This window comes from Vicia villosa, unplaced genomic scaffold (genome assembly GCF_029867415.1).
Source record: "Vicia villosa cultivar HV-30 ecotype Madison, WI unplaced genomic scaffold, Vvil1.0 ctg.000428F_1_1, whole genome shotgun sequence".
NCBI lineage: Eukaryota > Viridiplantae > Streptophyta > Magnoliopsida > Fabales > Fabaceae > Vicia > Vicia villosa.
This window is the reverse complement of record NW_026705204.1, coordinates 110,217-132,865: the sequence shown is the minus strand read 5'-3', so window position 1 is coordinate 132,865 and position 22,649 is coordinate 110,217.

Here is a 22,649-nt window from a genome sequence, read left to right as displayed (position 1 = left end):
ACATTTGTCACAATTCTTTGCATGATGGTGGGCGTCTTTGAAAATAGTAGGCCATAAAAACCCGGATTGGAGAACTTTTGTTGCCGTCCTCCATCCGTTGAAATGCCCACCACTAGGTGAATTATGACAGTGCCACAAGATTTGTTGGGCTTCTTCTTCAGTAACACATCTTCTTAAAATGCCATCCTTACCTATCTTGAACAAATATGGGTCGTCCCACACATAGTATTTTGCATCGGCTAACAACTTTTTCTTTTTGTTCCAATCAAAGTCCTCCGGTATCATACCGGTTGCTTTATAATTAGCAAGATCGGCGAGCCAAGGTCTTATTTGGAGTTGAAAAAGTTGTTCATCCGGAAACTCATCATTTATTTCAGCTTCTTGGTTGGTGACATTTACATTGACCAAACGGGATAAATGATCTGCTACCACATTTTCTGAACATTTTTTATCCCGGATTTCTATGTCAAATTCTTGCAAAAGAAGAACCCAACGAATGAGTCTTTGCTTCGAATCCGGTTTAGTAAGCAGATATTTAATGGCCGCATGGTCTGTGTAAATCACCACCTTTGACCCAATGAGATAGGATTTAAATTTTTCAAGTGCATACACTATAGCTAATAATTCTTTTTCTGTGGTAGCATAATTGACTTGAGCATCATTTAGCACCTTGCTTGCATAGTGTATGACATGAAATATTTTTCCTTTTCGCTGGCCTAATACCGCACCTATGGCATAATCGCTAGCATCACACATAAGTTCAAAATGGTTTTTCCAATCGGGTGCTACGATCACAGGTGCGGTGGCTAGCCGTTCTTTTAGGTCATTGAAAGCTTGTACACAAGATTCATCAAAATTAAAACATGTACCTTGGTTGAGTAAATTACTCAAAGGCTTGGCAATCTTTGAAAAATCTTTTACGAATCTTCTATAGAATCCTGCATGACCTAAAAAGCTTCTTACTCCTTTGACATTTATTGGAGGTGGGAGTTTTGAAATTACCTCCACCTTGGCTTGGTCCACTTCAAGTCCTGTTGAAGATACTTTGTGTCCGAGTACAATTCCTTCAGTTACCATGAAATGGCACTTTTCCCAATTTAAAATCAGATTGGTCTCAATACATCTTCCAAGTGCCACATCCAAATTATTCAAGCATGTATCAAAAGTTTTTCCAAATACTAAGAAGTCATCCATGAATACTTCAATACTTTTTTCAATGAGGTCTGAGAATATGGCTTGCATACACCGTTGGAAAGTAGCTGGAGCATTACATAATCCAAATGGCATCCTTCTATATGCGAAAATTCCAAATGGACATGTAAAAGCTGTCTTCTCATGATCTTCTGGGTTTACCACAATCTGATTGTATCCTGAATACCCATCTAAGAAGCAATAGTAATTCTGTCCCGATAACCTCTCAAGCATTTGATCCATGAATGGTAGAGGGAAGTGATCTTTTCTCGTAGCTTTGTTGAGTCTACGATAATCGATGCACATTCTCCACCCGGTTACAGTTCTTGTTGGTATAAGTTCGTTCTTCTCATTACGGATTACAGTCATGCCTCCCTTCTTTGGCACAACGTGTACTGGACTGACCCATGCACTATCAGAAATTGGGTAAATCATACCTGCTTCTAGGAGTTTGATCACCTCTTTCCTTACTACCTCTTTCATTGTTGGATTTAGTCTTCTTTGCGGTTGAGTGTTGCACCCCAAAATTTGCCCATCTAATTATTCTTAATTGGCTTACATATCTCATTCATTTACATCTCAGGTCATCAATAAAATCATGCATTTATCAATAAGTGGGAAACGAGAGTAAGGATCATGGATGTAAGGATGGGGGTCTTTGCAAATATTCACGTATTTGAGGTCATCATCTGAACAAGTGTTGTGATATTCTCTGACTATATTGTCCCTATTCCGCCTCTCATCAATTCAAGGGGATTCCTAAAGTTGATTAAGATACAGGAAGTGACTCATGGTTTATGAAATAGAATGATGAATTTATCTATCTTCTGATACATCAAGTCTAGGTCTTATGCATATTAAAGTTGCTTCGAGGACGAGTTATTATGGATTTAAGATTCAATCAGGAGTGTTCTAATTATTATGGAACTATGTCAAAATTACAAAGTTCAACTACCAAATGGCACCATTTAATATCCGTTACAAAAAGCCAAACTAGAAAAATATATACATTCCTCATTGGTTGACTTCTGGTCAGCGTTCGACCATTGCCCCTAAAATTCTGACTTTTGGTCCTTCGGTTCAGTTTGACACCTTAAATTTGTTTCTTTCATTTTACAAACCATATTCACCCATTTTACATTCATATAACTATACAAATACCATTATCATATTTAATCATACTCTCAAGACCTGATTAAGTTATATCACATAGTGAAGGCCATCAAATGCCATTTAAACTCTTGTTACATAACCAACTGTATCATATTTCATACATTAGACAGTGCACCTCATTACAATATATACAAGGTCACATAAAATTAAAAGAAAAGTTACAAAGTTTCATCAAAACCAACATTGTTTTACCAAAGTTTAATCCCAGACTTTTCTCCCTAAAAACCTACTGTTTGCTATATGTTTCAATGTCCTCTACATCTTCACTACGACACGCCTTCGTATCTTTCATTCACAATTCAGCAGTAATTCACGAGCTCCAGTGTCACCAACCAGCACTTCAAAGATATTCAAATACACCAGTTTTAAAACAGCTCTATACACAAACCAAGGGCTGCTCAGTTCACTCGTCAACCGAAAAATCCTGTGCATATCCTTGCCAAATTTTGCAAACCAAAATCCACACATTCAGCCTAATAGATCCACAAAAAATTCAGCTAGTGCAAAATCATATCCATCCAAGAAGGCTACATCACAAAGAAACCTGGGCACATGATCAAAACAATTTCAAAAGAAAGAGAGTCCACAGAATAAAAGTGCAAACAAGTTCAAACCGTTTTTATAATGTTATAACAAGTCCCAACTGTTTTTATAACTAACCTCCAATCCCGAGCCCCTTTAAAAAACCAGTTTGTAACTACCTGTAACCAACATCTAACAAACCCCTTTAACCACCTTATAACCTATTCCTAACTAACAAATCCAAACTTGCAGCCACCCCTAACCTGTCCAAACCTAAACAGCTTCATTATCAACCAACTACTAACAAAAAAAAAACCAGCCAACATATAACTGATTCAAAACCCACATATACAACAGAAGTAACAGAATTCAGTTTCAATAACTACCAATTAGAAGAGTCTAACAGAATCATTCACTCATAACAGCTTTGTAACCAACTCCTCTAACCAACTTTATAACTACCCTAACAGAATTCTAACAACCTAGTATTAGCCTATTTTCCTCACCATTCCTTTCAGTTACTAACTAACTAACATCTAATTGACTATAACCAACCCTAACAACCTCATAACAGAATCAGTTATTTATCTCTAACAGACCTAACTGAATTATAACAGAAAAATCACTGGATAACTAACCTTATAGGAGACTCAATCTCAGCCCTCCAATCTCATAACCGAAACTCAATTCAAGGGCTATAATCTCTCCTCCCTCAACTAACTTTTCCCTCTCAATCTCTATATATTCAAACCTCCCTCCATTTTTAAAGCCTCTCCACCATTTCTCACTTTCATTCATCATCATCTTCATCTCTACACATTCTTCATCCATCTTCAAACCTCTTCCTCAATCACTTTCTCACCTTCTTCACAATCATCATCTTCGCTTCTCAGCCTGCACGCTGCTTCACAACCTTCAAACTCGTCATCTTCCTCTCAATCACTCTCAATCTCCAATCTTCAACCTAAAGAACAAAGAGAAGAATAATGATCCGAAGAAGATCATTTCTCTCGATTCATCAATCTGAAATGGAAAAGAAACGAATATAAAGAGAAACAGATCGAAGGATCGAGCTCGAAGAACCTCTCACCTTCAATATCTTCGAGTCTTCTTCATCATCAACAAATCTTCATCGGCACTCTCTCCTCCAAATACTCCTTCATCATCATCATTGTTCAACACCGGCATCGCCTTCATCATCGCTCTCTTCACATCACTCTGCAACCACGTCCATCACATCACAACAAAGAAAAAGAAGAAGGAGAAGCATAGGATCAAATACGAGCAAGGATTCGAAGTTACCTGGATCGACATCTCCTCTCAATCGCGTTTATTTCGCATGTTCGTAACTAGAGCCCCATCTCCGGACTTCTCGATCTTCGTTTCTTTCTATACATCAGGTAAGCCCTTCAATCCTTCAAACTTCGATCTTTTTTGCGTCTTTGTCACACCATAATGCTTTCGCTCCTCTTTTTGTTCTTGATTATACCGACTTCACCATTTAGGGTTCTTAATCCCCTTTCTGATTTGAGAGTGTTAAAACCGTGTACGAGCGAAATCGAAGCTGGATTAGTGTTCGGGGTAGATCATCGATTGAGGATAGGGCTTAAATTAGGGATTTGGTTGATCTCCGCCGCCTCCGGCGCGGCGGAGCGATTTCCGGTGAGGCAATAGCAAGAGGAAAGTCTGAGAACGAGAGCGAGAGTGTGAGAAGTTGAAACGACATAACCTAATTCCCTTTTCTTATTATTCATTTTTATCAATTTGTTTTATTTTTAATTAAATTCTGAATAAAAAAACTAATAATAGATCAACAAAACAATACTCTGGGCCTGATCGCTATTTTCACCCCCCTGTGGCCCATGATACATCGTTTTTGGCATAACAAAAAACTATAACAAAAACTCTTTGGGCCTGCCACGAGTTGCTTCTCACACCCCCTGGCCCATGGATTTCTTTCAAAAAGCTGTATCACAACAAAAACAAACTCTGTTTGGGCCAATCTTCCAGTGGGCCTGCGCCCATTGCTCCTCACAATCCCATTTTCACTGTTCACCCCCTGGTTCTATATTTTTATTAGTGGAATCTAGAGTTTACTTAGTTTTTACCATTTCTCTTAATAAATAAAAATCACTAATTTTTCCACTATCTTTTTAGACTTTAATACATATTTTGTCATATAAAAAATGTTCATAAAAAATAGTAGTTTTAGGCTATTTGTTTTCTAGTCTTTTACTTGATTCAATTTCTTTCATAAAAACCAATAAAAATAATAGTACTTTAACTAACTTTTGTGCTATATTTTGACTTGTTCTATTTCATGCTCTTGTACTATTTTCATGTATCCTACTTGTTGACTTCTAATTGTGATCTTTATTTTCATATTCTTTTATTCCTAATCTTAGGTAGAAACCATGATAACATTAGGTAGAAATTCCCTTCATACTTAGGCTAGTTTCTTTTCCTTTTCAACTTTAAAACACCTAACAATATCCAAATTAAATCCCATAAAAAATACAAAGAAAACACTTAAAAAAGCACTAATCAAAAAGTGAAAATCATTAAATAGGGAATGGAAGCTTGAATCTCCCTTGCTTAAGGGAATCATTCGAGTGCTTGGATCTCCCTTGGTTAAGGGAACCATTCGAGCGTAAGTTCCCAATTTCTAAAAAACACAAACCATAGAGCAACTTGAGTCTCCATTGCTTAAGGGTGCCACTTGAAACGCTCAAAATCTCTTTTTCATCTTGCCTCCAAAGCATTCTTTCCCTTAATCGGACATGTTGCTTCCTTTCGATCGCAGACTGGTAACGCATAAGACTCCACTCAACGAGCTGCTATCCTGACGCTAGATTGCGAATGTAACTTCGTCCACTAAAAAACACAAAAACAAACAAAAACTAAAGAGCCGAACTACGGCGCTCTGATTCCTGAAAAGGATACGTAGGCATTGGGTCGTGGGGCCTAAGCGAGCACAACTATTTATAAACCTTATTTTCCCCGTGTTTCTTTTCTTTCATTTGCATGCATTCTCTTAGTAATTAAGCTTTAGATTTACACACCCTTTAGATAGAAACAAACATAGGTGGATACCATCGAGTACGATGGGCGTGAGGGGTGCTAGTACATTCCCCTTGCGTAACCGACTCCCGTACCCTATCTCTGGTTGAAAGACCTTGTTCTTATTCATCTTAGGTTTTCTGATATTCCTTTCCCTCATGGGATAAATATATTGGTGGCGACTCTGTTCACATTTCGCGAGCGTGCGGTGGCTAGCCATTCTTTTAGGTCATTGAAAGCTTGTACACAAGATTCATCAAAATTAAAACATGTACCTTGGTTGAGTAAATTACTCAAAGGCTTGGCAATCTTTGAAAAATCTTTTACGAATCTTCTATAGAATCCTGCATGACCTAAAAAGCTTCTTACTCCTTTGACATTTATTGGAGGTGGGAGTTTTGAAATTACCTCCACCTTGGCTTGGTCCACTTCAAGTCCTGTTGAAGATACTTTGTGTCCGAGTACAATTCCTTCAGTTACCATGAAATGGCACTTTTCCCAATTTAAAATCAGATTGGTCTCAATACATCTTCCAAGTGCCACATCCAAATTATTCAAGCATGTATCAAAAGTTTTTCCAAATACTAAGAAGTCATCCATGAATACTTCAATACTTTTTTCAATGAGGTCTGAGAATATGGCTTGCATACACCGTTGGAAAGTAGCTGGAGCATTACATAATCCAAATGGCATCCTTCTATATGCGAAAATTCCAAATGGACATGTAAAAGCTGTCTTCTCATGATCTTCTGGGTTTACCACAATCTGATTGTATCCTGAATACCCATCTAAGAAGCAATAGTAATTCTGTCCCGATAACCTCTCAAGCATTTGATCCATGAATGGTAGAGGGAAGTGATCTTTTCTCGTAGCTTTGTTGAGTCTACGATAATCGATGCACATTCTCCACCCGGTTACAGTTCTTGTTGGTATAAGTTCGTTCTTCTCATTACGGATTACAGTCATGCCTCCCTTCTTTGGCACAACGTGTACTGGACTGACCCATGCACTATCAGAAATTGGGTAAATCATACCTGCTTCTAGGAGTTTGATCACCTCTTTCCTTACTACCTCTTTCATTGTTGGATTTAGTCTTCTTTGCGGTTGAGTGTTGCACCCCAAAATTTGCCCATCTAATTATTCTTAATTGGCTTACATATCTCATTCATTTACATCTCAAGTCATCAATAAAATCATGCATTTATCAATAAGTGGGAAACGAGAGTAAGGATCATGGATGTAAGGATGGGGGTCTTTGCAAATATTCACGTATTTGAGGTCATCATCTGAACAAGTGTTGTGATATTCTCTGACTATATTGTCCCTATTCTGCCTCTCATCAATTCAAGGGATTCCTAAAGTTGATTAAGATACAGGAAGTGACTCATGGTTTATGAAATAGAATGATGAATTTATCTATCTTCTGATACATCAAGTCTAGGTCTTATGCATATTAAAGTTGCTTCGAGGACGAGTTATTATGGATTTAAGATTCAATCAGGAGTGTTCTAATTATTATGGAACTATGTCAAAATTACAAAGTTCAACTACCAAATGGCACCATTTAATATCCGTTACAAAAAGCCAAACTAGAAAAATATATACATTCCTCATTGGTTGACTTCTGGTCAGCGTTCGACCATTGCCCCTAAAATTCTGACTTTTGGTCCTTCGGTTCAGTTTGACACCTTAAATTTGTTTCTTTCATTTTACAAACCATATTCACCCATTTTACATTCATATAACTATACAAATACCATTATCATATTTAATCATACTCTCAAGACCCGATTAAGTTATATCACATAGTGAAGGCCATCAAATGCCATTTAAACTCTTGTTACATAACCAACTGTATCATATTTCATACATTAGACAGTGCACCTCATTACAATATATACAAGGTCACATAAAATTAAAAGAAAAGTTACAAAGTTTCATCAAAACCAACATTGTTTTACCAAAGTTTAATCCCAGACTTTTCTCCCTAAAAACCTACTGTTTGCTATATGTTTCAATGTCCTCTGCATCTTCACTACGACACGCCTTCGTGTCTTTCATTCACAATTCAGCAGTAAGTCACGAGCTCCAGTGTCACCAACCAGCACTTCAAAGATATTCAAATACACCAGTTTTAAAACAGCTCTATACACAAACCAAGGGCTGCTCAGTTCACTCGTCAACCGAAAATCCTGTGCATATCCTTACCAAATTCTGCAAACCAAAATCCACACATTCAGCCTAATAGATCCACAAAAAATTCAGCTAGTGCAAAATCATATCCATCCAAGAAGGCTACATCACAAAGAAACCTGGGCACATGATCAAAACAATTTCAAAAGAAAGAGAGTCCACAGAATAAAAGTGCAAACAAGTTCAAACCGTTTTTATAATGTTATAACAAGTCCCAACTGTTTTTATAACTAACCTCCAATCCCGAGCCCCTTTAAAAAACCAGTTTGTAACTACCTGTAACCAACATCTAACAGTCTTTCTTTTTAGTTTTTATTTTTTTTCACTTTCTTTATTCAAATTTTCTTCATCAGCCTCTTTATTAATAATTTCATAGTCTTCATCCTCTCCATCATGTTTTTCATCTTTCTTTTCTATATCATCCTCAACATCATTCTTTTCAATTTCCTCCTTACTTCCTTTTTGCCCAGTCCTTGTCACCACCGCTTTGCAATGCTCCTTTGGATTCTCTTGAGTGTTGGCAGAGAATGTTGCGTTTGATTGATTAGCTGCAATCTGCTTCGCAAGTTGGCCCACTTGAGTTTCCAGATTCTTTATAGCTGCCTCTTGATTCTTTTGATTTGTCATTGACATTTGCATAAATTGTGTCATAGTTTCTTCTAACTTTGACGGTCCTCCTTGTTGTTGCGGTGGTGGTTGAGTGTAAGGTTGGAAGGCTTGTTGTTGATACCCTTGATTATGTGGCCTTTGTTGATAACCTTGATTGTTATTCCTTGGTGGATAACCTTGTTGATACGGAGGATTCTGATATTGATTCTGCCTTTGTCCTTGGTTGTTGTTCATGTAATTCACTTCTTCTTCCAACACCGGTGGGCAAAATCCTGTCTGATGCTCTCCCTTGCATAACTCACACTTTGCAACTTGATAAGAATTAGATACACCATTCAGCTCCTTGAGTTGTTGTGGTAATTTAGACATTTGTTGTGTTAAGAGTTCCACTTGCGATGTTAGTAACTTATTTTGGGCCAGCAGAGCATCACTGTTATTTAATTCCAAAATTCCAGCTTTCTTATCTCTAACAGTTCGATCATGATTACCCTGACGATCATTCAGAGCCATTCGCTCAATTATCTGAGTAGCTTCAGCAGGTGTCTTGGACATGAGTGAACCACCGGCTGTGGCATCCAAGAGTGTCTTGTTTGTAGGTGTGAGACCATTACGGAACATGTGGATTTGATCAACTTCTGCAAAACCGTGTCCTTTGCACTTTCTCAACATAGCTTTATACCTTTCCCATGCTTCATTCAATGATTCATTACTGCCTTGAGAGAATACGGCTATTGTTGTTTTTGCTTCAAAGAATCGGTTTTGAGAGTAAAACCTTTCTAAAAATTTTTCCTCTAAGGTATTCCAGTCGGTCATCACAGTTTCGGGTTTATCCAAGTACCAATCTTTTGCCTTAGATAACAAAGAATGTGGGAACAACCTCTTGAATAGTGTCTCTTCATCAGCTTGAGCTACACCAGTTGTACCCGCTAACTCATAGAACCGAGTAAGATGCGTGTACGGATCTTCGTGGTCCAATCCGGCGAAAGGACTTGCACAAATCAACTGTATGATACCGGTCTTCAATTATGACGTTCGCCCGTTGGCGGCAGATATAGCGAATTGTGGGTTCAGTCTTGGACTATTTGCACATGGACCAGGAGCAGCCATGTTGACAATAGTTGGTTGTATAATAACTTCCTGTTCTTCTTCAGCAAATAGTTCGTGAAAGAAAAGTTCTTCTGACGACTCGTCAATTGTTTCCAGTTGCTGTGACGATATCGCAGTTGCGTTGTCTCTTGCTCTTGCTATGTTTTCTCTTCTTCATGTTTTGCTGTTTAACCTCCTAGCGGTCTTTTCGGTCTCGGGATCAAAAAGAAGTTGATCACTAGGAACTTTGCTGCGCATACACGAACTTCTGCACAAACTAACAAACGAGTGAAACAACCAACTCAATAAAATAGTAACAAAAACTCAAAATAAAACTATTGCAATGCCTGCAATATTGACACCAATCCTCGGCAACGGCGCCAATTTGTTGAAAGTATTTGTGGGTAAATATTTTCGGTATATATCGTATCCACAGGGATTGGTTTAATATTACTGCCGTTCTATAGTTGGTTATTTTGAGTGAGAAAAAGTATTTGAATTTGTTTTGTGGTTATAACTATGCTACTAAATCTTAACAATAATTTAAATGCAAATTCTGAAAGTTTGTTAAGGATTAAAGAGATATGTTGAGTTTTAGGGTTCATTAACCTATTCCTATACAATTTGTTAATTAAATCACAATTGAACAATCATTTGAATTATTATCTTCACTTATCCTCAAATATGATTCCATGTGTGCAAATCAAATTAGATAAACTTTTACCGTTATGAGATTCGATCTCTCAGAATATCAATATCGATAATAGTAATAAAGAACGATAATTATGAAAACTCAATCACAATTCCATCTCTGCAAATTGGGACTGAATCAATATAGTAACCTAGGGCAAAAGTTAGAATCCTTTCTTTCGATCAAAGACTCCACAATAATTTAATATAAAAACAAGGTTTCTTATTGATAATAAATTCAAACAATTGTTCATAGGAATTAATCAATGGTATTGCATATTCATAGGCTAACTACTACCTTAAACTCAACAAGAGGAATTTAGCTCTCCATAGACATGGAGAACACACAAGAATTAATGGAGGGATTCATCTTCATCAAGGGAATGTCTTCAATTGGTAAAGAATCCACCTTCAATTGTTGTTCTCAGCTTCAGAATCAGAATGCTCTCCTAATTTCGCTCACAAAAGCCAGTCCCTCTACTTGAAGACTAGGGCTTCTATTTATAATTTTTGGGCCTGAAACGTCACGTCCACGGCGCGACAACGGATCACCGCGACGCGGTCAAAAACAGTGAGTTTGGCACGGCGTTGTCTTGGACTCTCGCGGCGCGCCCTGTCTAAAACTCCTTCTTTTTGCTTTGCCTTTAGTACTTCAGCTTTCTTTCCTCTTCATGTTCTTATAAAGCTCCTTTTCATCTCCAAACCTGCATCAATAGTACCCATAAGTGATTCGCTTCGCTTTACAAATGAACTAAACTTATTCAGTTCAATTCTTACTAAAAACCTATGGATCTATCACAATTTGCATTATTTTAGAAATGAATTTACTTATATTAACACATGAATTTACCATTAATTTACTCCTAACAGTAGTATACTATGAATATCTACGTTTTTGCAATTTTTTACTTCGTGCATGCTTGGTTTGTATCTTTTCAGATACTTTCCGTTCACTCTTAAGATCCTACGATCTTCTGCCAATTCTTCTATCTCATAAGCGTTATTTGAGAATACTTTTAAGATTCGAAAGGGTCCTTCCCAGTGTGGGGACCATTTACCAAGTGCCTGATTCTTTCGATCTATAGGTAAAATAACTTTCCAAACTAAGTCATTATTAATAAATGTTTTACCTTTCACCTTTTTATTGTATGCTCTAGACACTCTTTCTTTTTGTCTTTTTATCATCTCCAGCGCTCGAAGTCTGTCTTCATCTAAATCTACCATTTCGTTCATCATCAATTCCCAATATATGTTTGGAGGAATTTATGCCTGTCTTTGAATCCGGACTGACTGCAAGTATATCTCAACTGGGAGCACTGCATCGTGTCCGAACGTCAGTTGGAAAGGTGTAGTGTTTGTAGCTTCTTTTGGCGACGTTCGACAAGCCCAGAGTGCTTGGTCCAAAGTTTTATGCCAACTCTTGGGTTTTTTCCCTACGTGTTTCTTTATGAGACCAATTACTATCTTATTTGCTGCTTCAACTTGTCCATTTGCCTGAGCGTAGTAAGGTGTAGAGGTAAACAACTTGAACCCCATTTCTTTGGCGAAATCTTGCATCTTTCGCCCAGTAAACACTGATCCTCGATCTGTGGTTATACTCTCTGGGATTCCGAATCTATATATAATGTGTCTTTGAATAAACTCAATCACAGCCTCCTGATCCACATTTGCAAGTGGTATTGCTTCGACCCATTTTGTGAAGTAGTCTATTCCCACTAAGATATATCTTTGACCTTTAGAAGACTTGGGGTGAATTTCCCCAATTAAATCTAGTGCCCAACCTCTAAAAGGCCATGGCTTTATTATTGAACTTAATTCATTTGCAGGAGCATGCTGAATACCTGCATGTTCTTGACACTCTTGACATCCTTTAGCGAATTCTATGCAATCTTTTAACATAGAGGGCCAATACATTCCGTACCTAAACAAAAGCCATTTCATTTTGTGCCCCGCTTGGTGTGCACCACATGCTCTGCTATGTACATTCGAGAGAGCCAAATATGCTTCAGCTTCACCCAGACACTTTAGCAAAACTCCTTCAGGAGTCTTCTTAAACAATTCATTTCCCATCAAGAAATATGATAAGGCTCGATACTTTACCTTTCTATTCGTATCTGTTGAAGGACCCTTTAAATAGTTCATAATTGGACTCCTCCAATCTGTGTCTGCTAAAGAGTCTATATTTAACACTTCGAACTCCTCTTTGTTAGCGAAACCTAATTGTGAGTTCTCCTGATCACTAGGGGAAAGCTTGGTGGCCATTGCTTTTCCTCTCACTTCGATCAGTTCCTCTAGTTTTTCTTTTGATACCCTGTATCCTGAGGCTAACTGTGCCAAATCATTTGCTTCTTGATTATTCAATCTTGAAACGTGACTTAAATCCACGTACTCGAATTTTTTAAGCAGCCTGTTTGCTATGACAAAATACATGATCAAATTCTCTTTGATACATTTGTATTCCTTCGTCAATTACTTAATCACTAGTTCGGAGTCTCCTTTAATTTCGACTCTGGTTGCCCCCAATTCTAACAAAGCTTCAAGTCCAGCGATCAGTGCTTCATATTCAGCTTCGTTGTTGGAGCATAGGGGACCTTCGATTTTATACTTGAGCTTTGTTGGAATTCCATCAGGAGAAATTATCAGTATTCCAACGCCGGTTCCTTCTTTATGAGTCGAACCATCGAAGTATAACTTCCAAGGCTTCAAGTCTACATATTGTTGAGGGTTCTCAACCACTGCATGGTCAACAATGAAATCTGATACGATCTGACCTTTCATTGCTCTAAGAGGTTGAAATATCAAAGAGTACTCAGTAAGGGCTAAAGCCCATTTGCCAATTCGACTATGCAATATTGGTTTTGATAGCATATGTTTAATAACATCACAATGAGACGAGACATAAACATCAATTGGCTTTATATAATACTTGAGTTTGATACAAGAGAAATATAAACAAAGGCAGAGTTTTTCTATTGCGCTATACCTAGTCTCTGCATCATTGAGTACTCTACTTAAATAATATATAGCTCTTTCAACACCATTGTCATCTTCTTGTGCTAACATGCTGCCTATTGTATTATCTGAAGTTGAGATATACAGGCGCATATGCTTCTTCCCATCTAGGGGAGACAATATTGGTGGATGCATCAAGTATTGCTTATTTTTTCAAAAGCTTCTTGATGTTCAGCACGCCATTCAAACTTTCCCTGCTTGAGTATAAGTAAGGGGGAAAAGGCTTGCGTGCGTCCACTCAAGTTTGAGATAAATCTTCTCAAGAATTTTATCTTTCATAGTAAAGACTGTAACTCTTTCTTCGTGGATGGAGGCTTTGTTTCCAAAATAGATTTTGTTTTATTTTGATTAATTTCTATTCCCTTCTTATGGACCACGAAGCCCAGGAAATCTCCAGCCTGCACAAAGAAAGCACATTTAAGGGGTTCATCTTTAAGCCATGTTTTCTCATTCTTTCGAATGATTGGCTCAGATGGTCAAGATGACTGTTATTTGAAACAGACTTTACAACAATGTCATCTATGTATACTTGCATGAAAGTTTCTATAAAATCATGGAATATAGAATTCATTGCTCTTTGATAAGTTGCCCCAGCATTTTTTAGGCCAAAAGGCATTACAACCCACTCGTAGGTGCCTATTGGCCCTGGGCAAGGAAAAGCTGTTTTGGACACATCTTCTTCTGCAATGAAGATCTGGTTATACCCAGAATATCCATCCAACATACTTAGATATTCAAAGCCTGCGGCTGAATCTACTAGCATTTCTGCCACAGGCATGGGATATTCATCCTTAGGCGTGGCTGCATTCAAATCACGAAAATGTATGCATACTCTTAACGAATCGTTCTTTTTAATAACCGGCACGATATTAGCAATCCATTCAACATACCTTGTGGTTCTGATGAACTTGCACCGTAGAAGTCTCTCGACCTCTGCTTTGATCTTCGAATGAATTTCTGGTGCGAACCTCCTAGGAGTCTGCTTGATGGGCTTTTTTCCCTCTCTTATGGGAAGCTTTAATTCGACCAAATCTCGCCCTAAACCAGGCATCTCGTCGTAATCCCATGCAAAGCAATCTTTGTTTTCTTTTAATAACTTAATGACTCTTGATTTCAATGCTGGCTCTAATTTTGCACTGACATATGTTACCCTCTTCTGATCTCCGTCTCCAAGATTTACTTCTTCGAGTGGATCTTGGGCTAACATTTTGATATTTGCCCCCATTGGGTCTTTCTCGAATCCCAAGGGTTCTTCGTCGTAGATTGCATCCAGCCTTTGACTCAACTCTTCACCTGACATCTTTTCGGCTTGAACTATATCTTCAAGGAATTGAGGGATCGAATGCATATCAAAATCCGTCGTTCCTTCCTTTCTTGAAATTGTATCAATAATCATGTTTGATATTTCGGCTTCAAGAGCCGTCTTTCTTTTGTTCTCGGCTATGTAAGCCAAAATCTTTTCGAAGAAGGATGATTCAGACATCATCAACGTCGTCGTCCCAGCCTGTCGGCCGTATTGTTGGAAAATGCTCTATTGGTGCGGTATCTTCTGGACCGTCCATTATTTCTCTATTCCATTGGAACCCATTTGAGTGTAAAGACAAATAGTATAAGGCATTCTTATTTGGGGTGTATATATCTTCTGCCGCATGGCAAGGCCCTATGTTCGCCAAATTCCTGTCGAAACTGGTTTTATTGACTTGATTAACTTCAGCCATGTAGTAACTCTGATCCCCTTCAATGTTCTCTACTGTACCATCTTCCCTCCAAATGGTTAATCTTTGATGCATTGTCAAAGGCACCGCAGCAACTCCATGAATCCACTCTCTTCCTAGCAAAAGATTGTAGTTTGCCTTTGCTGGTATCACCATGAACATCGTTGGTCTAGTGACCGAACCCACAATCAAATTTACTTGAATGACACCGAGAGTTTGCCCTATTTCGCCTTCGTAGTTAGACAAGACCATATTATGTGGCCTTATATCAGTGTCGAACATACCAATTCTCTTTAACATGTACTGGGGCATTAGGTTCACTTTTGCCCCTCCATCTACTAGGACTTTGTTAATGCCAACATTTTCAATCTTAGCCCTTATGTAGAGTGGTTTTAGATGATTTCTCATACCTTCATCAGGCCTCTCGAAGAAGGCATTCTGCTCTTCAACTGCCCCGTTGTTTAGCACATAATAACACACAGGTTTGTGTCTTGCCATCTCTTCCATATCAGCTTCCTCACAATCTTCGGCTTCTGTTTCTTGATTAAATTCATGAGGGAGCACTGACACAACATTGCAATTGAGGTTTATAGACGACACTCCATCTGAGTCGAAATCATTTGTCATTCTATCGTCTTCTTTCCAAGGGCTGGAATGCATCTTTTCTTCTTCCTTCTCATTTTCAGAGTCGAACAACTTGCGTTCTACTAGAGGTTTACTTGTCCTTGCCCCCTGAGTTGGGACTAGGTTGCTACTAGACTCTCTAATCTCCCTTGGTTTGTATTCTCTTTGGGCCTTCTCCATTCTCTGGTGCCTTCTCCATTGAGATCTGGACATAGGATTTTTGCCTTTGTAATTCTCCAACCTGTACATCTCTCAATTTGAGGTTTGGAATTGCCTCCTATATGCCATTGCAGTCCTTCCCCCTAGATCCCAACTTCGCCATTTGTTGGTTCTCGCACCAGCTTGCATCCATCTATTCCTGGGTATGTCTGCAGGGACTTTGAACGTGACCCTTCGAGCTCTAGGGTGTGGGCTGTCAGGCCTCTTCGATGGGGTCCATATATCGAACCCATACAGGTTAGGGCGAAGCCCTTGGGTTTCTCGACCCATGTAGAAATATACCCTTTCGAATGATCGTGCCAGCAATTCGTCATAGACTGCTCCACATCTGGGACATAATGCAACCTCAGTGTTTTCCTTATGACACTTGACCAAGAAACCCACCAAGCTTTCTTCCATCTTCGGGTACACCTTTAGCAAAGGGTTTCCTCCTCTCCAGGGTTGTTCCAATCTTTCTCGTAAGGCCCTTTCGAAGTTAGCCTGAACCCTTCGATTTAGCATGATTGAACACCTTGGGCACATCAGCATCTTTCCGCCATTCTTCTCATGGCAATTCCAGAGATAATCTTTCAAGCTTTCCCCTCTTGGTGGGATTTCAATGTTTCCCTTCTCCCTTATCAGCCATTTTTCTAGTTCCTCTATTTCAGACAAAGGCCGCCTAACATTGACCATGTTAACAACTGCCGGAGGAGCTTCAGAAATCTGTATCTGCTGAAGTTTCACCCTGAGATCTTCAGTGGCCTCGCTAGTTTTTTCTTTCAGATCTTCAGTCGTATCTGCATCGAAGGATTCTTCAACATCAGTGTTGAAGACTGCATTGTCATTTAGGCCTTCAGTAGCCTGCTTTCCAGTTGAAATTGTCTCCGATTCAGCAACATCTACTTCAGACACTTCCACCATGTTGACGTCAAGTGGTTCACACAGGTTAGTGGCCGCAACATTCAAAGGGTCTGTGTTAACCTTCATATGACTCTTGGTTTTGTCAGCGAATTTCAGACGTTCGTCCTTGATAGCATTCTGAATTAGATCCCTGAAAAGAAAACAATGTGAGGTTTTATGGCCTAAAAAACCATGATATTTGCAAAAGCCTCGCTTCTTCCGTTGTTCTGACGGAGAAACTTTGTGTTGCACCCCAAAATTTGCCCTCTTTATCCGTGCCATAAGTTATCAATGACGTTTATTTCGTCGCTTAAAAAAATCAAAGAAAATAATAAAGAATTCCTTATAGACAGTGTCTACAATCGTTAATTCAATTGAGCTCCATTGAATTTTATGTGAAGAGTTCTTATGTGCTTCAATTCTTATCTGCCTCAAGAATTCCTCAAAGCTTCATTGTTATGTCAGTTCGAAATACCAATGCGAGTCATGACATGAGAGGTGAATTTGTAGATTCATTGTGATCAAAGAAGTTGTTGTTCTCGTCATTGTTACTCGTTGTTTGCAATATAAGTTGACTTGGATCTAAGACGGCGTACAAGGTTTTAATTCACATTCTTGTGCAAGTATGAGGTATAAAGTTGTGTCGGTTCAAGAGACTACTTAATGACATGAATTTAGATTTGTGTTCAAGATTAATCGGTTCGTTCTTAAGCATTTGATTTGGCAAAGAATTGGTTCAAATTGAAAGATTCATTCATATGTATTTTGGCATACAAGATTCATTATTCATTCATTACAAAAAAAATACTCAAAAGTCCATACATTACAAAATAAATCCAATCCATATCCTAATTACAAAGCCCATTACAAAAATTACACAAAAATATTCTCAACCCAGTGTTCTTAATCCCATTCCACATTGTTCAAGCCCTTTTAATTTGATTCATATTTCTATAATCTGCAACTTCCAGAAATAACAATCCATAGAACTTCATCTCCATCAACTTGCAGCATATCATGTTCAAAATCCCTGCATAAACGGAACCGGCAACAGAATTCACAGGAAAAAAATATCAGAAAAAATGAGAAAAAGGAGAAACTGAATCGTAACAAACTTTCTTCTCCCAATCTTCCATTCTCAGCCATAACTGAACTTCATCCACCACCAAAACCTTCTTCTCCCTCCACCTTGAACCTTCATCAATCATCTTCAACAAACTCTTCAATCTTGAAATTCTCCTTCCTCAACAAAAACCTGTAACAGAAAACCAACCATAATCTCTCTTTAACTCCTCCTTCATCACACCTCAATTCAATCATCAACAGAAAAATAAGGGAAAAGGATTCATAACAGAATTCAAGAGAACGAAAAATCGGAGAAAAAGAATCGTAGAAAAAACTCTCACTCACCTGTAACAAACCGATAACAAAAACAATCTTCAATCGGATCTCGAATCCTCATCCTCTTCTCTTCAATCTCAGAGCCATAACAACATTGAATCTTCAATCGAATCTTGAATTTCATCATCTCCTTCGATCACCGACGCTGCATAATTCATCAGCATCATCATCGCACGTTCATTACCATCTTGAACCATCCTCATCTTCATCCACGATAATCATCAAATCTCCGATTCCTTTTCAACTTCATCTGCGAAACACGTTTCATCACCGCAACGCATCTGCTCTGCAATGCTCAACAATTATCCTCACTCTTCTTCACTGTGAATAACAACAACGCCGCATCAAGCATCAAAAGCGCAGAGTTCCAACACGTAAAAGATTGAAACGAGGAGGCGAGAAGAAGGTTCAGTGCGCACCTGATACTTTTCTCCGGATTTCCCGTCGCTCTTCTTCGAAGCATTTGCGGAGTTCTCTTGTAGCAAATCGGAGAGCCTGAGCACAAATCGAGGCCGGGGAAAACCGAGAGAAAACGATGAGTGGTGAGAAAACCGATCGGAGATTGGATCGGAGATCGAGAGAGGCAACTCTGAGATGAACACGTAGGAGAGCAAGGAAGAACTCTGCCGTCCGCCGTTCGCCGTTCATACAGTGTTCGAAGGGGAGTGAGTTCTTCAGGTAGCTTCAATAGTCACATGTTCTTAGCCCTAATTTACACTTGTTTTCTATTAACTTCAGAAATTGATTGTAATTAACTGTTGTTAATGGAGAATTAATTGAGTTTTATGGTGAATAAGATCTGATATATGGATATTAAATCTGAGTATCATTTGAAAATTGAATCACACAAAAATCTGATGATGGATCAAGCTCATTGGGCCATACATGAAAATTATGTTCACACTTCCTCCATAGGCCCGATTCAGCACCTTCTTTTTTTTGGCATGAGTTCAAGAATCTGAAAACAAAAACAATCCTTCGGGCCATCTGTTTGGGCCTTGCGCCCATTTTTGACTTCTATACACCTTTTTTAGACTTTGACCCCCCTGTATGCACTAATATTTCATGTTAAACTAGTTTTCTTTTATTAGTTTGTTTTCCTTTATATTTTTGTTATATTTTGACATGATAAATGACATAAAATCATAATTTTTTCTTTGTTAGACTTTTGAATGATAAAAAATGAATAAAAACATGTAATCTTTTCTAGTTAGAATTAGATTTTGTTTTCTATATTTGTTTTAAATAATAAAAAAACATGTAACCTTTTTCTTGTTAGAATTTAATGATTTTGTTGCATAGTTTAGTTCTAATTCTTAGAGGAAATGTCATAAAAAAAACAATTTAATCTTGTTAGGTTTTGTTTTAGAATTTACTTAGGACGACTTAATTGCTAGTATTTTCTATAGCATGCTTCCTTGTTATTACTGATTCAGTTGTTGAGATGTGCGAGGTACTTCGAGAGAGCCTTCGATTGTGATTCGACTTGCTTCGTGTTCCACTTTATTTGTGGGACACGAATTCGCTTCCGATGCGACTTGATTTGCATCGTGTTCCACTTTATTTGTGGGACACGAACTTATTCCCGATGCGATTCACCCAATCTCTCATTCATCGAGATGTATATTCCTGTATTGTTTGGCTTGTGTTTCTCTTGCAGGTTGCTTATGTGGTTGTGTCTGATACTCCCCACATGTCGCTCGTGATTTATTTTCACGACGATGCTTTCGGACTTTGCTTGATGCTGGCTTACGCGAAGTGTTCTGGGCTTCTTTGCTTACGCTTGCTAGCTCATTACGGATTTGCTATCCGCTCGGTATCCCCTTTGTCCTTTTTACTCTTTCGCGCACCATACCTTGCCATGAGAAGTAGGGTAGGCATGCAGCATCATTCTTAACATGAGAAGTAGGGTAGACATTCATCTGGCCAAGCCCTCGAAAGAGGCTCTGTTTTTGTTTGTTTATTATTCCTTGCTTCTTTATCTTTTACTTTCAGCCTGTCTCAGGTGGCTTTCCCCGTTGACAATAGCTTCGGGTGGCTTTTCCCGTTAGCTAACAGTCTGTGTTGTGCCTGTCTCGGGTGGCTTTCCCCGTTGACAATAGCTTCGGGTGGCTTTCCCCGTTAGCTAACAGTCTGTGGTGTACCTGTCTTGGGTGGCTTTCCCCGTTAGCTAAGAGTCTGTAGTGTATCTATCTCGGGTGGCTTTCCCCGTTGATAGTAGCTTCGGGTGGCTTTCCCCGTTAGCTAAAGCACTTCCCCTGTCCCCAGGTCACTACTTCGGTAGTTTGCTTGCTTTACGAGTCGAGCTCGTTTGTGTGTTGCATTTGCATTGTTTACTACTTCGGTAGTTTGTTTGTTTGTTTCTCGAGCGGAGCTCGATTGTATGCCATATGGTTGTGATGCTTGTTCACTGTCTCCTTATCTGCTATTCCTGTTAGTATGATATGTTTGTGATGCTTGTTCACTACCTTCTCATCTGCGATGCCTGTTTGTATGATATCTTTGTGATGTTTGTTCACACACCTGCACATGTATGCCTGTTACATGTTGTTTACGATGCCTGTTCGCATTTTTATTCGTGATACTTGTTCACACTTGCACATGTATGCCTGTTACATGTTGTTTGCGATGTCTGTTCGCTTTATCACTTGTGATGCCTGTTCACACACTCACATTCGTGTATGCCTGTTACATGTCTGTTTTTTGCTTGCGATGCCTGTTCGCATGTTCTTATCCGTGATGCCTGTTCACATGCCATGTTTTCTAGGATCTTTATGACGCTCCTTGTTTGCATGCTCCCTTAGGGTGCTCGGTTCCGTTTCTCTAGGAGACGCGAATTGAGATAGAAGTAGAAACTTTTGGGCCGAACTACGGCGCTCTGATTTCTCCATTGCACATTGGAGGTACGTAGGTACAGGGTACGAACACCCTAGCGAGCGAACTTTTCTTTTTTTTGTTATTTTGTTCGACCTTTTCCTTCTTATCTTGTTTGCCTACTATTTGCATGTTTCATATTATCTGTATATCTTCCATTGCATGTTTCCTTTTGCACATAGCATGATACACACACACACACCCTTGGATTAGAAAATTAGCAAGAATGGATCCTGTGGAGTACCACAAACGTGAGGGGTGCTAATACCTTCCCCTCACGTAACAGACACCCTTACCCATTCTCTGAGACTTGTGCTATTTTTTGGTTTTCTTCGATACTTTCCATTCCTGTGCGTAGGATAAATATATGTTCCATGGCGACTTCATTGTATTTGTTTCGATGAGTTTTCCAGTTGCATCACTTTGGAATTAAGAGGCACTATCATCTGGCCATCTTTTACTAACAAATCAAATATTTCGTCACATTTAGTGACGTCAAATGTATAAGTTTTCTTAGGAAATCTATCGTTTTTATCATTATCCACTGGATTTTTTCCATTGGCAGGGGTCAGCAATTTGCAAGAATAAGGTGGTGCTTCTTTTAATTCAGCCAGATCTATTTCGACCTCTTCCACGTTGTATGAATCTTCGAAAGATTCTCCGTCAACGTCTTCAGCTTCAATATATGCTACCCTCTCCTTCTTGTAACTTTTATTTGCTCTGGCCTTTTCTGCTTTTAGTCGTTCGAATTGTCAAACCCTGTCTGCCAACTGAGCCATATACCTTAGGTATTGGGTATCTAGTTTTTTTCTAATTGAATAATCTAAACCGCCTGCAGCCATTTCGACTAATTCATGCTCTGGGACAGTCGTGAAGCATCTTGATTTCAACAAACGGAACCTATTTAAGTAATCATCTATAGGCTCCGTGAACTTCCTCTTGATGCTAGCCAATTCTTTCAGACTTATCTTGGTTTGACCCATGTAGAATTGTTCATGGAATAATCTCTCCAAGTGTGCCCATGCATCTATGGAATTTGGGGGCAACGTGGTGAACCAAACAAAAGCATTTTTTGTTAGCGAACTAAGGAAGTATTTAATTCTTAAATCTTAGTTCCCTGCTAAATCTCCTGCTTCCGTCAAATATCTGGCTATGTGTTCCACGGTTGACTCACTGGTGTCCCCTGAAAATTTAGTGAATTTTGGTACTTTGGTACCCCTTGGCAATTCTGTTTGCATAATGTATTCTGCTATGGGGGATGTATAATTTGGATGTCGAAGCCCAGTATTGAGGCCATTATTGGCCATAATTCTCTCTATCATGGCAGTTAGGTTATTTTCTGTTGCCAGGTTGTCTCTCCTAACCCTATGTACGACTTCGTCAGGATGTTCGTCTCTTCCC